Source organism: Mycteria americana, chromosome 1, assembly GCF_035582795.1.
Source record: "Mycteria americana isolate JAX WOST 10 ecotype Jacksonville Zoo and Gardens chromosome 1, USCA_MyAme_1.0, whole genome shotgun sequence".
NCBI lineage: Eukaryota > Metazoa > Chordata > Aves > Ciconiiformes > Ciconiidae > Mycteria > Mycteria americana.
In genome coordinates, this window is record NC_134365.1 from 8,116,786 (window position 1) to 8,128,869 (window position 12,084).

The following is a 12,084-nucleotide window of genomic DNA, read 5'->3' on the forward strand; positions in this document are numbered from 1 at the left end:
GATCTAGACTCAGCCCCGCAAAGCCCTTCAGCGTGCACAGGCACGGGCACAATCCCACTGTCTCCTAATGGGATATGGACTGCATAAGCCTCTTTGGCTCTTGGAAATCCCTTCCTCAGCACGACTTAGGCAGCACGCAGGCAGCCCCCCGGCACGGGCTCACGCCATGGCACTCACGCATGCCTGGACCCACGGTGGCATGGACCCGGCTCAGCCCCGCAGCATGGCTCAGTCCCCCAGGGACCCACCACCCTCCAGCCAAGGCATCTTCCTGAGCGCTGCATGGATCCCCAGCTCAATTTAATGGTATTTCTTGCCACGGCGAGTCCTAAAGCATCACCAGAAGGGAGCAGAGGGTCCATGAGAGCCTAGCGGGGGCGGGGGGGGGGAGGTACAGGCTGTCGGGGATGCGGCTGCCGCAGGACCTGGGCATTTCTGCCCTCGCCCATCACCTCTCCCCACTGGCACCAGCTGAGCTGAGCCCCGGATGCAAAGCTGCCTTGCAGAGAACGGGGACGTGTGGGCTCAGGGGGTTAACTGAGGACAGCTCGGCTTTCTGCTTTAGCTCTGCAGGTTAAAAATCACCTGCTCCCATGGCTTGATGAGGACAGATGCACTGGCATCCAGGAGGTGGTGGTGGATGCCCCACCATCAGCTTCACCTGTTTGAGAGCCCAGGCAGTGTGTGGCCATTGCCATGGGGTCTGCAACCTTGGCTGTCTCCAGCAGCATCGCCTTCACCCTGCCGGTCACTGGCACTCGGCACAAGAGCCCACCAGGCTCTGCTGGGTGCTCCTGTCCTCCCTCTTGCCAGCTCTGTCCCCACATCCATCTCCCCCTTTCCTGGGGCCAGGACAGACCGAGTCTTACCCTGGCCCTGGCCTCTTCCCCATAGAAGAAATTCAGATGTGCCAACAACTCTCTTGAGCCTCAAGCTGGCCATGCAAGATAGGGAGTTTATTATGAGACAACTTCAGTCAAAATGAGCTTTTCCGTTCAACTCATCTCAAATTTACAATCCTGGCATGCACAATCCCATGCAACCCAAGCGGACTTTACCCCCGTTGTTACTCACACCAGCATGCCTCTGGAGTACCGTGCATGCTAAATAACATCACTTTCCTTCTCATTTTCCGTGAGCACAACTGGAGCCCTGGCATTGCAGCCAAAGGAAAGCCTTGTAAAACAAAGCTTCTCATAAATGTCAGCTGGTTACCCCTATGGCAATAAATTGTCTTCTTACAAGAGTTTCCTCCGGTAAGTAATGTTATGCAAAATATAGCTTCTCATAAGGTATATTACTTGGTGAGTGAGATTTTTCTCTATGAAGTCTGTATTAAACAGCTTTCAGCTCAGTTCTAAAGCTATGCCAGAGGCTTGCAGAAGGGCTTTGCAATGGTTTGCCCTGCTTGGAATAAGAGTGGCATGGGTCGTGTTCACACAGGCACAGGGAACTGCAAGCTTTTGCATCCCCAAAATGGGGAGTATGCAGTGATATTCCAGTTTTAATATGAGTTTACCCAAGGCAAGAGATAAAGCAGTGAGTTTATCGTGGCAGTAGCATGCGATGGCAGGGAGGCACAGTCCAGCTCTCGCGTGTTACGCTCCATTGGTTATACCAAAGTTGAAATGAGAACAAAAGAAAGTGAAAGGGGGAAGAGGGAAAATTTTCTGAGATGTTTGACTTTGTGCTTTAGTGTTTCAGCAAAGCGCTTGCTTTCCGTGTGGAGCTTCTTTAGCTCTCCATGTTTTTCCAACCCAGAGTTTTGTATCTCCTTAGTGCTTTCACGGCTTAAAGAAATCCCAAATGCAAACAGCTGGTAACATGAAGTATCTGAATAAAGTGAAGGTCTGAAATGCAGCACATGATGGTTGGCTAATTGCAAGGCATTTCATGACCATCACTTGCAGGAAAGGGGGAGGAAGGAGGAGTGAAAGGAGGGAAAGCACACTGCTTTCAGATCAGCTTGACCCTAGCAGTTCTGTCCATCAGCAAAGTGGCTGTCAAAGACCACAATCATTTTTATAGTTTGGTCAGGCAGTGTGTGAGCACACAGCAAGGCACATGCTTTATTTCTTTAGTGGCACCTTGTTTCTTTACCTCTCAGCGGTTTGAAGGTTCATGCTACAGGCTAATGACCCCAGCTGGTGGCCTGCAGGCTGTTTCTACCTAGGCATTTCTGCACAAGAAAGGGTGAAGAGCTGCTCCAGGAGAAAGACACCCAGAACCGGCCCCTGCTCCCAGCCACAGGTACCAACACACACAGTGAAGGAGCTTCTGGTTTTGTCTTGGCTGATATTTTGAAGCTCAGAAGGACCACAACGTACGTGGCTGGAGATCTGCCACAGTATTTCCTTCTGTAGACAGGATGCCCAGCCATGGGGCTTTTCACTTCCCTTTGAAACAAATGGTGCTTTCCAAGAGAAAAGAAAAGAAGGTAGAAGACAGACTTCCTCCTTGATATAAGATAAACTATGCTGGTCTTTCCCTCCCTCCTTTCTGTTTTATTATTCCACCAGGTGTCTGAAGCCCACACTATGTGCTTTTTTGCATCATCAGATCAATACGAACTCTGCTAGTTTGTCAGAGCAAGAAATGGGAATGTTTCAAAGCACAGCGAGAAGGAACTGATTTAGCACAGTCTGTCTGCATGAAAGATGCTGCTTCTGACGCTTTGCAAATTGGCTGATCTGCGCTATCTGCTGCACTGCGATGGATGGAGCTGTGGCTGGCTCTAGGGAGACAAGTCAAAGAACCCTTTCTGTGTAACCAGAGAAGGGAAATCAACACCAAGCCCTATATAGATGGGAACATGGGAGCAGGAGGTCACTAAGCATGAGTGAAGCAGCACCAGGGTTTGGATGGAGGATGACTACAAGGAGTGAATTGAAGTTCTCCATTCCCAATGCTCTTACCCAGAGAAGGATGGGAGGAACCGAGAGCTAAGGGGCACAAAGGCACGGCTTTCCCTTCACCATGGGAAAGCAAAATCCCAGCAAAGAGACAAGAAGCGATGGTTGAGCAGAACTGTTGACAGAAGAGAAGGACACTTGATGTGGCAGGGAAGTGGGGGAGTTTGCTCCTGATCAAGTCCTGGGTTTCACCGTAAGCTCAGTGAGTGAGTTTTCCTGTAGCAACACAGCCCCCCAGTTTCCTTCTGGAGGGCAAGAGCCCTCTACCCTAACTCCAGAAAGTAAAAAGTCAAGTGTCTCGTTCAAGCTAACAGTCAAGATGCCCTTGATGCTCAAAGCAGAGAGAACTTTCAGACATTTCAAGTTAGGCGAGACAATTCCCAGGTGAGCTCCACAGTTGTGCCTGTTGCTTGCTCAGCTGCTTGCATGTGGTTTGTCCCATACCTGGAGCCGGGCTCTAGTGCTCAGCGCAGGAGAGCCTTCCAACAGCCAAGGGTGCTGTACCCACATCAACCCCCCAAATTTCCGATGCTTCTCAAGATGTGTGAAGAGATAGGACTGTGTTACACACTCCTGAGTGCTAACGGTTCATCCATATGGCAGGGAGCTGCACACGCCAGTTGTGAATGTGGGCCACATGCATTTCATGGGCCAGACTTATCACGAACTCAGATGGAAATTATGTGCCAAAATACAGAACAGATTTTTGTTTCAAAACAGCTCAGTACATCACATTTTTCTGAAAATCTGCCACTTCTTTTAGTGCCTGCACATGCGGCATGACCCCCGAGCGCTTGGAGAGCTTAACATGAGCGCTTTTGAAAAGCTCTGTCATTTATGTACATGAGTGTGTAAAGACTAGGGATAATATATCTCCAATACACAAACACAGATGGTGCTTGTAAGGCACGTGAAGATCTGAAGCGATAGGTTTGTGTGGGTGAGGTGCTGGATTAGTGTGCAGGAGAGTGGATCATACACAAGGCGTGTGTGCTTTCTCTGCTCCTTGGCTTCTGCACCTTGAGGATGGAAAAACTGATGCTGACCTCCTTTGCAAAATGCTTTAAGATCCATCAGTGACAACAAGACCTAACGTACATGCTCGTTCACTCTAATAAAGGGATGCTACAGAAAGGAAATATCTCTTGTGGTTACTCATGGGATCTTCTGGATCATAGCTGTTTTTCTCAAGGAAAGGACATTTTAGTTGCCTTTATCACAAGACTTTAAATCTCCTTTGGAGGCTCCTACCCAAATATTTACACAATGAGTTTCCTAGGGAAGGCAGGCTGGCGGTTGTTTTGCTCTGTGGCACAAACTGCTCTGGCAACTGCCCTCCTCTCTATTCATCTTCGCTGTAACTCCAGACATTGTCTCGGAGAATCCTATAAACTGTCCGTGACACAGCCCAAAAACCCACACCGCGCTCAGCTAATCCCCGCACGCCTGTCACTTCGTCACTAAATTATCAGCAACTGCCCATGGAACTGCTCCATCCAACACAAACAGCGAAGGCGATGGGAGGAAACAACTCCAAAGGGAACCTTTCCCTTTCAAAATGAAAAAACCCTCCTGGTGAAAGCGCCGTCACACTAAATAACTCAAAGGCACCAAATGCAAATGCTATTTACAATGGCAGTTCTATAAATATCCGTGGCACGTTTCATTAGCCGGTGACTGCAGAAATAAAGAGGAATACGGCGTATTCTTCCATGACTCAAATCAGAAATTATAATTGGAGGCAGAATATTTCCTAAACGCTCGCTGCCTGTATGGGAGGCAATTACTGTGCTGAATACACAAAAATCTGTGTCGCTTTGCCCGCTGTTTGGTCAGACCCGCTGAAAGGAGATAGGAAGAGATGACAGCCTGCTGATTACAATAAACTATTAGATTAAACATCCTGCTCCCACTTGACCACTTCTTACTGCCTTCTCATCCTGGCAACTCCTAAGCTTGTAGGGGGAGTGAGGGAGGAAAAGCGGCGTGGTTTTGATGTCTGCACAGTTTATTTTGTGCATGTGGCAGCACTTCACTTTGCTGAACTGGGGCCAGTCTTGCAAACGGCTGTCTGTCGCACTGACCAGCGCTGTCTCTTCGCTTGCCTGCATCCATCTGCCATCTCCTGTCCTACACTCACACTTCAAGATCCTGGAGGAAGGACTATCTTCCTTTTTTATGCCATGTGTTCACAGAGCATCCTCCCCAGTTGCTGGTCTGTATCAACACCTAATAAATAATAGTGACCGTGGCTGGGATGAGAATGACTGCAAGATGGTGTGCAGAGAGCTGAGCCACATAGCTGTTCCTCGCATGGGCACCTGGGGAGAGGAGACATGGCCACAGCTGGCTCTGTGTGTGGTGGGAAGGGGAGCAGCACTGGCTGAGTGGCTGAGGAGCAGGCAAGGTTCTGCCCAGAGGGGCTTGCTTGTTTTTGAAGTCCTTTAGTTGTGACTCAGTGGGAGCAAGCCCTGACGAAGGGGTGTGAGATGACTGTCGGTCCAGTCTGGTTCATCCATCTCGGCCATGGGGCTTGCCTGCCGCCCTGCGCTGGCATGCACGTCACTGTGGTTTGCAGCACTGCTCATGCCATCTAGCTTTCCAGGTCCAACACCCTCGTGCACACCTACTTCCCCTGCCCTTCCCCTTCACCAGAAAGGGCCATATTCAGGCAGGCTGGCTTCCACCTGAGCCTCGGTGGCTCATAGCTCTGAGGACGGGGAGACAGTCAGGAGAAACTGTTGTTTCTGAATACGGTCCTCATTTCTACCATTTATTTCCATAACTCTTTCCTAAACCAATAGTGGAAAGTCTGGTTTGTAATTATTTTTTCAAGAGGGAGAAAAATGATTTTAATTTGGCACAAGGCTCCTGGCATAGGGAATGTAGGTCTATATAGCCTGACCTGTTTGTAAAGGTCAGCAACACAGTACCTAACACGGGCTGAGCTTTCTGAAATAAGCCAATACAGAAGTACCAATGTTTCTTACTACAATGTGTAGGAACCCATTAGAAAACATTTCTGCAACTCAAATTTGTTCTGGCAAAGATGGCATCTGCCATCTTCTAGCAGTACTTCTGTAGGATAATGAAGATGTTGCATATTCAAAGAAACAGGAAAATCCTTTTTAGCATTCTCTTTCAAGGGAACTTGGTGGCAAATGGAGCTTTGGAACTGAAAAGGCAGGCCCAGGAAAGATGCTGTAGATGTGGGTAATGGTGATGCGAAGAGAAGCAGCCGATGGCTGATGCATAACCAGACTCCAGCTTCTAATGCAGCGTGGGTTTCCCTGTTATGGAAATGCTCTAAGGCTCTGTAAAATACATGCACAGTCCATAGCTGGATTGAATGGCCAGAAAATATACGCCGACGATGATGTAGCATGTCCCACAGGTTTGGTAGGACCAGAGGAACATATGTGCAAGGCCTTTGGCTTTCCCTGCCAGCAGCCTCTTTATCCCACCCCTTGAAAAATCAATGTCCTTACCCATGGACTAGGGAATGGAGATGAAATTGCTGAAACCATGGTTACAGATACAGCTCTTAAAAACCTCTCCTGTCCTGCAGGAAGGGAGTGCTGCCATCCCTTGGAGGAGCTCGATTACCCATTGCTTGGGGGATCTGCACAGGGGATGTGTTTCAGAGGGGTTGCATCAAGTGTTGCTATCATTTCTGCAAATGCTCATTTGCCAGAAGGAAAGGAAAAAACCAGCTCCAGTAATTAGAAAGCAAGAGTCCTCCCTGGGAAAGGAGGTGGGACGGTGTCGGCCGTGGTCATCCCGGTGGAAGCATGCCACGAAAGGCACAACCCAGCCATTGTGTGGACGCTGACGGGGAGCGATGGGAGAAAAATTAAGGCGAGCTAAAGGCTGAGTGACCTGGTGACTTCCCTGTTTTGTCTTGAGAGCTGACAAAAGAGTTCCTGGCCTGCCCAGGGGCTCCTCGCTTCCTCCACGCAGTGCTTTCCAGCCTTGCTCGGGCTCCTGCATCACCCGGGGACATCTGCACAGGTTATTTCTCATGCTTCTCTAAACAGCGCTCAGCAAAAATGCTCTGATTCAGCAAAGCACATAGCCATGTCCATAAATCCCTTTTATTTCAGTGTGACATAAGCAAGTGTTTAAGTGGCTTACTGTATCAGGGCTGAAATGAAAAACCGTCTCCTACGGTCCTTAAGTCCATTTACAACATCAAGCAATAACTCTCAGGCGAACTTTAAAGCCGGGAACGCTGCATCGTAACCTCAAAACACTGGTGCTTGAGCCATGTAGTTAGAATTAAATCTAATTCCAACGCTGCATTTTAAACCAACCAGGGTATTATCCAGCAGACGCCTAAATCACTGCTCTGAGAGTGGCCAGCCTTGGAGGCCTGATTTCAGTTATATCCTGAGATAAGAAAGTCCTTTCCTGGACAGGCTAGCTTCCTCACTAGAATGGAGGTTGTGCTGGTTTATGTCACGTATTGTTTTCTTTCTTAAAAATAATACAGATCTAAATCTTTTCAAATACAAGGGGAAGCAGAACACCTTATGCCCTCCCTGCCTTCTGAAGTTGATGCAGGAGGAGAGGGCAATCCCAATACATACTATTCACTACCTTTTGACTCTTTTGCCCCTGTAACTCTTTTCGTTCCTTTTCCTGGCTAGAAAAAAAACCAGTTGCCAGCTTAAAAATGTATCAGCATCCAGGCATTACCCCTACTATTTACAAGGCAGGAGTGAAGAGTGTAGGAGCTTTGAGATGGCTGGTCAGAGCATCCTCTGAGCTCTGGAGCTGAGGCTGACCACAGGGAGCTGGCACAGTTTTCAGTATTATTTATCATTTTTAGTCTAGAGGATTCACTGGCCACAGATACCTTAAACCGTACAAATTTGCAACCCCTTCTGAACTCAGGAAAAGTGTGTCTTGATAAACCTTGACTCAGCTGGTCAGTTGTGCAGGTGGACACCTGTGCAATGTGGACACCTGCTTCGGGCCAACATTTTTAGGTCAAGAACATGCCAGAGCTCTTAAAACCTTGCTTCAAACTGGAATACTGTAGCTATCATCTCCTCCTCTTTGACCTGGGAAGCCTGTGCTGCTCCTACAACTTTCCTGCATGTGCAGCATCCTGGCTGTGCCTAGCAATGGGTAAGGGCTGCGTAGGGAATAAATAATAAACAAATAACCATGCAATCACAGAATCACAGAATCACAGAATCGTATAGGTTGGAAAAGACCTTTAAGATCATTGAGTCCAACCATAAAATCGAGGTGGCCCAGGTACTCTCCCTCCCACCAGCTCAGGGCTCTTCCCTGTGGCCAGCACTTTCGTGCAGATGAGTTTTAAATGAGTCGGGGATAGGATTTCCATCCTCTCCTGCTGGACTTCCCTGTGCAGCCTCATAGACCTGGTAGACCAGCTCCTGCCTGGAGCCCACTGCAAGTCCCAGTGAGAGAGGAGTGCCACAATGCTACTCAGCCATTCGTGACTCCTCGTGGAGCAGACACCAAGCTCTTCGCACTGAGCCTTAAGGAGCACCTTTAGGTGCGATGAAACCACTTGATCCATGTAAAACCATTGCAGCTGGAGAGCTGCATCCTATGGGAAGTGGAAGGCGTGTGGCTAGGGCAGCCTACAGCCTCATCCCACCTTACAGACCTTGGGACTATTCATCCGTACTATGCCTTTCATCTGTATGCCAAAGTAATGCCCAAAGGCTGAAAAAGTGCCACTATCACCAAAAAACACAGCAAAAAATAAGACCCCTCACGCCTATGTTAATAAGACAACAGGTAGAAAGTCTTCCTTGCTGCAGACCTCCCAGTTAACACCCAAGATAACTTGCTCTGTATGTAAACCTCTCTTGAGCTAACTCAACTCAGGCAAACTGTGTGAAGAACATCTTTATTTTGTGAGCTTTCCTTCCCCCCTGCCCCAGATGAACTTATTTTCTAGATAAGAATCACTTTAAGGCAAGTTCTGTAGCTTCATCCCATGTTTGCACATTATATACAAGGGCCGTGATCCATCATTTGTCTCTAATGCAGCCCAAAGAAATAAATATCAACAGCAGAACTAAAATGGGATGCTCAGAGGGAAAGAGGATGAAGGATCTCTGGCATCTTTGCACAAAGACAAGCAGTGTGGTCCTGGGACAGGTGCTTCATCAACCTTTGAGCATAGCTGTGCTTCAAGAAAACCACGATATGTCCTGGGAGAGGTCTTGCTTCCCCTGGAAGAGCTCCGTGTTTACTCTGCTCACTGTGCACAAAGAACACAGCATGGTCTAAGGGAAAAGGACCTAAATTATCTACTGGGGCAATCCTTTACCAATAATGGACTCCACAACCTTTTATAAGTCACATGAACCTCTCTTTGGGGACCCTTGGTCACCTTCTGGTTCATTCCCTACTATATACTGCAGCAAGCACCGTGAGTCATCATCACGATAATGACCATGTGGCACTGAAGTACATAGCAATAGATTATTATTATTACTATTTTCCCCAAAGATGTTAGAATGTCTGTTAATGTCTCCTATATCTGACTTTTAATTCCTTGTAAACATACAGAAAAATGTAATTTTTATACAGTTTCACACTTCAAACATGGCATATTTTCAGCAAACTGTTCCAGATATCACTCATTTGTGCATGCAGACAGGGTGGTAATTACATGAGAGCATCCAAGTCTTCTGGGAAAACATTTGCAGGAGGTTTGGTTTAGTTATAGAGGAGGGACAGGACGATTTATTTGCTACTGAAACTAGTGTGATTTGCTGGAGAAAAAAAAAACAGTGTAGGTTCATAGGAAGATGACCAAAGTGACCCAAGGCAGTGGAAGCAGTACTATGTGTGAAATATTTTTAGAGGACAAATTAATATTTAAGGCTCAAAGTGTCCTTTTAGTGGTCATTGAGTGTTTTGTACCTACTGTATCCCTAAGCATTCAGAGGTGTGAGCGGTGATTGCCCTGATCAATGGAGCCAAGGCACTGGGCAGTGCATCACTCAGATATTCTACAACAGGGCGGGTCAATAGATAGCACGGAGCAGTGTTATATATAACACATAATAGAAAACACACTTGCAAAAGTCATTCCAGATGTGAAAAAAAATTTAAAATGTTAATCTGTACACAGAAGTGTGTTGTTTTTTTTTTTCTTCTTGTTTTGAATAACACTCTGAGAACTGATCTGCTTCCAGTGGAAAAATATGTCACCGGGTTGTTTCCAGCCGCTGCTAACCAGCGGGTTTGACATACATTTGATGTCAAGAGCCAGGGCTGTAGCTGGTGCCCAGGCTGGGCAGCCACCAGAGGTTCTGCCTGAGCTGCAGCAGCTGATGGGGTCGGTGCTGGGTGGATATCATCCCCCACCAGGGTTTCACAGGAAGGACAGGGAGAGATGCAGAGCACATTCAAATGACAAGCAGCTGACTCATCCTCAGAGATGCAGGTGTTTTTAGAAACAGGTCCTGCAAAAGTCTGGTTTGACCATTTCTGCTCCCGCTTTGTTTGGGAGCATACCCTGTGCTGAGCAGGGCAGAGCTGGGCTACAGGCCTGGGACATCTCCCACGGGCTCTGCCTGCACTCCTAGATGGGTGAGGAGCACGAAGTCATCCTACTTGCCTTCCCTTGTCCTGATAGGTCCTGATGCTGAGCACCTGCGTGTCTGGTGAGGACTAGAGCTAAGACTAGCCCCACTCTGGGCTCAAGCAGGCAAAACTGCCTCCAGGACCCACAGCCTGTGCTTTTATACTCCCGTTCATCTTCTGAGCAATGCCAGGATTTTGCATCGCCTGTATTGAGGATGCTTCGGCTATTGCTGCAGCAAGACCGGGTCCTCTCTGCATCAGAACACCTCGCAACATAGTAAATATGGACATCCTGTAACCTCTGCACAGGAGGAACCTGGAATAAATGCCTCAACTTGACCCTCTCTTTGTACCAGATGCCCCTGCGTTTTAAGAGCCAGGGAAGGATGTTCCTTTCCAGAAGAAAACACAGCAGCTCTTTAATACCGTGCAGAATCGATGCAGAAGAGTTAAGGATGGGAAGTGAAGAGGGAACAGCCTGATGCAATGTCTGCAAACTCAGCGGCTGGATCTGATACCCCTGAGCCCTATGCTGCCAGGATTCGATACCCATTTTGGAGCAGCCTTCCGCCACATATGCAATCAGTTGTGCCTGCGAGAGGGGACTGAGAAAGCGAGGACACAGTCCAGCACCTTTACATTTGCAGATTCCCCCCAGAATTGCCATCGGTACTCCCAGAGCATTTCAGAAGGCATCTTCCACAGTGCAGTGCAAAGGCAAAGCAGACTCAGTACTTCCCTCAGCTCTCCCTGGTCTCGGCGAGGCACAAGTCTCCTTCCCCCCCATCCCCACCACCTCCTGCAGCACAAGCCCAGGTGACACCTTCGGTGACTGTATCACCACCCCCAACAGGGCTGCAACGCATCCCAGGGAGCCCAGACCACTTCAGACAGTGCTTTTTTTGCAGATTTTTTTGTCTTTCCAGTTCACAATTGCAGAAGGCAGTGGAAGTTACCTTCCAAATTTATTTCGCAGCATGCTTCCACGCTGGGGTGTGTGTGTGTGTGTGCACAAAGGAAGCACTGTATCTGATTACATGTCCCCTAAATAATCCGTGTCCCCTTGAGTGCCCCATTTGCTGGGAAATGAGAATGTCTGGTGGTACACAAGCACACACGTGGCAGACACGTGTTGAGATGATGGGCACCTTCATAAAACCCTAGCTGGGGACAGCCAGGAGAGATACCGTCCATGCAGAGCAAGGACAAAACCGATTTTTAAAGGTGGAAAGAGCTCAGTCCATTCTCTCCTCTCTAGGCCACGTTTCAGCTTCAGGTTTTGTGCTGACTTTCTAAGCTGCTCACTTGATGTGGCCGTTTTCTACCCCTGGCTTGTCCTGCATAAACCCAGTGGTAAAGCAGCAGGGTCAGCTTGTGGCTGCTCCGCTATCTGCAAAGCACTTCCCGGCGTGAAATATTTCAGCTCGGATGGACGGGACGCCAACAGCGCTTGCAGCGTGTGTGGTACGGCTGCAGCCACGTTCAATCCCACGCGGTCAGGAAACCCAAACAAGGGTGGATTTATTTTGGTTGGGAGATCTGGGAACTTCTAAGAAGAAAAAAAAAAATAATCTAAACACAGAGCTTGAGC

The 12,084-nt window shown here is 48.3% G+C and overlaps 1 protein-coding gene across 5 annotated transcripts in view; it reads right to left on the minus strand.

Annotated features, from left to right (window-relative positions):
* FRMD4A (FERM domain containing 4A) overlaps nucleotides 1–12,084 on the minus strand; it is a 211,694-nt gene that overhangs the window by 137,511 nt on the left and 62,099 nt on the right. The gene's annotated exons all lie outside the window — the stretch shown is intronic.